The sequence below is a fragment of the Otolemur garnettii genome, unplaced genomic scaffold (assembly GCF_000181295.1).
Source record: "Otolemur garnettii isolate 467f Iridium unplaced genomic scaffold, OtoGar3 scaffold00052, whole genome shotgun sequence".
Classification (NCBI taxonomy): Eukaryota; Metazoa; Chordata; class Mammalia; order Primates; family Galagidae; genus Otolemur; species Otolemur garnettii.
Window position 1 is genome coordinate 1,137,475 of NW_003852447.1, and position 3,229 is coordinate 1,140,703.

At 34.4% G+C, this 3,229-nt stretch overlaps 1 pseudogene; it reads left to right on the forward strand.

The window, feature by feature from the left end:
- The first annotated feature begins 1,269 nt into the window (after positions 1–1,269).
- LOC100960168 lies at positions 1,270–1,726 on the forward strand (annotated as a pseudogene).
- The last annotated feature ends 1,503 nt before the right edge of the window (positions 1,727–3,229 follow it).

Here is a 3,229-nt window from a genome sequence, read left to right on the forward strand (position 1 = left end):
TAGAACATATTGAGAAGTATCCCCTCCACCTCTTTTTTCTGAAAATGTTTATTTAGAGTGGCATTATTTTGTCTGGAATATTTGATGAAATTCAACAATGAAGTCCACGAGGCCTGAGGGGTTTTTTAAATGAGAAAATTTTTAATTACCAATTCAATGTCTCTACTTGTTATAAGACTATTTAGATTTTCTATTTCTTCTTGAGTCAGTATTTTCTCATTTCTTCTATAAAAGGTGCTAAATGTTCATAGCTTATAGTTTGTCTGATAATACACATGCATACTAATACTCTGATCAGTTAGGTATATCAGCACCAGAAGTCACTTGTGTTACTGGCTCTTATTGTTGTAATCATTTAATTGATTAAATATTATGTAACCTTCTTAAAAAGGAGTATAAAAGTTTATAGGAACACTAAGCTTGATATACCTTAGCAAGACTCAACAAAAGCAAATAATAACTTTTAAAAACATTGAAAAACTATTGTGAAACATTGGGAGGGGAAATAGCAATAATCTGGTTTCTTATTCCCAAGGAATATCACAAATAATACATTATTTTATGGTTTATATACAAAGACAAACAGAGTCTTATTTAGTATATTCTTATTCAAGTAAAATACCATGATTTTTGGCAAATTTATGTACATTAATATGTTTTCAAGATAAAATAAAATAGTCGTGTGCTTACAACCACTTGATATAGTTTAGCAAGAAGAAACTCATAACCTAATAGGATATCATTTCAATATCTGTAAGAGTTGTCATGTCAGGAAAAATCTGACAAGAATGAGTAAGGAATAAATAAGTCAGTTAATTCAATCAAATGATGAAGCAATTTATGTGGAGTTTATAGAGAAAAATTAACTTTGAGAATTAGGCAGGATGTAATTTAAATCCTAAGGATTCACTTGGAAGAGTGGATTAATGGTCCTAGCAAACTGACATGAGAATTCTGCCTCTCTGTCATGCAACACACAGACACATACCCCATGGATTTCTACAGTTCCAGATTTCACAGCACTTCAAAAGCTTTGACAAATATGAACTTTATCAGATTGATGAAACAAACCCAAATCTTTTTGGTAAAAAAAATAATTCTTGGATAGTAAAATTATCTATTGGGAATAAGTATTTTAAGGCTGGAGAAATTTAGAATTAAGACGTTCATTGTATTCATAGTATGAGAATAATCTGTACATAGTTTATATATTGATTTTTATGATTAAGAAAATTTGACAGCAGCTCAGCACCACCAGCCTCCAGGACCATGGCCAACCTCAAGTGCACCTTCACTGCCATCAAGCCAGACAGCAGGCAGCATGGGTCAGTGCGCAAGATCATCAAGTGCTTTGAGCAAAAGGGATTCCGCCTGTTGGCCATGAAGTTCCTTTAGGCCTCTGAGGAACACCTGAAGTGGTGCTACATTGACCTGAAAGAGCACCCATTCTTCCCGGGGCTGGTGAAGTACATGAACTCAGGCCAGGTTGTGACGTGGACTGGGAGGAGCTGAATGTGGTGAAGACAGGCTGAGTGATGCTCCAGGACAACAATCCAGCAGATCCTAAGCCAGGCACCATTTGTAGGGAGGTGTGCATTCAACTTGCCAGGAATATCATTCATGGCAGTTACTCAGTAAAAAGTGCTGAAAAAGAATGAGCCTGTGGTTTAAACCTGAAGAATTGGTTGACTACAAGTCCTGTACTTATGACTGGGTCTATGAGTAACAGGTAGACCAAGCAGTAGTCCCTTCAGCACTGCTTGTATGTCCCTGGACACAGATTTTCATTCCACTGACTTGGAAGCAATAGTATTGATTATTCTCTTCTAAAAGCATATTTACCAATAAAAACTTTGGAAACTGGACAAAAAAAAAAAAAAAAGAAAATTTGACATTAGTCTCCATCTTATAGATTCTAATTGTGAAAATGTATAATTGATTTATCTGACTTTTAGTATAAATATGTACAAATTTTTAAGTTTATAAATACTACTAGAGTGGTGTGAGAACTCAAAGTTAACTCTACCGTAGAACCTCTGTATAAGCTAACTACCTACGGTACTAAAACAAACTGGTCAACGCACAGAAAAGGTCAACATAAAGACCTTCCATTGAGTATATGAGGTACATGTCCAATCTATGAAAGGTCAACTTAAAGAGGTGGTCAATGTAGAGAACTGGTCAACTGTGGAGCTTCTACTATATTTGTACTTTATTCCATTACACTATGAGAATTATTTAAATACTTTTGTCAAAATTCATAAAAAGGAATTTATCAATGACATTATAAAATGCTTAATGTTAATGTGCAAGGTATAAAAGAATTTGTAAAAATTCTTTTAGAAGTAATTGCTTAAATTTCCTAGCTTTGTATGTAGAATCATAATATGTTAAACTAAATTGAAACATTTAAGGAAAAACTATATATTACTGATAGCTATTATTTTAATAAGTCAAAGAATAATTTTAAAATCCTATATGATGCTAAAAAGTCTTTATTATGCATAAAGCTGTCATCAAAGACACTGAAAGGCCCTGATTAAATGTATTTGTCATTTATCATGATTATTCCATACCCATGGACTTCTTAGATTAATGTACAGTTTACCAGCTCCTGTTACTGTAAGTAGGTTTCATATATGACCTAATTATCATGAGACATCAAGTCAACCAAAGAGCCAAAGTAGGGAGTTGATTGATTCATATGTGTTCAGCTGTGAGGGTGTGGAAGGGCAGGATCTATGTAAGTTAGGAAGAGGTATGCAGTCAGAGGGCCTGGGTTTGAAATCTGCTCCATCAGAAATGCAAATCAAAACTACTTTGAGATATCATCTAACACCAGTAAGATTAGCCCATATCACAAAATCCCAAAATCACAGATGCTGGCATGGTTGTGGAGAAGAGGGAACACTTCTACACTGTTGGTGGGAATACAAACTAATACATTCCTTTTGGAAAGACATCTGGAGAACACTTAGAGAACTAAAAATAGACCTGCCATTTGATCCTATAATTCCTCTATTAGGTATGTATCTAGAAGACCAAAAATCACACTACAATAAAGATATTTGTATCAGAATGTTCCTTGCAGCCCAATTCATAATTGCTAGGTCATGGAAGAAGCCCAAGAGCTCATCAATCCATGAATGGATCAACAAATTGTGGTATATGTATACCATGGAATACTATGCAGCCATTAAGAAAGATGGAGACTTTACCTCCTTCATGT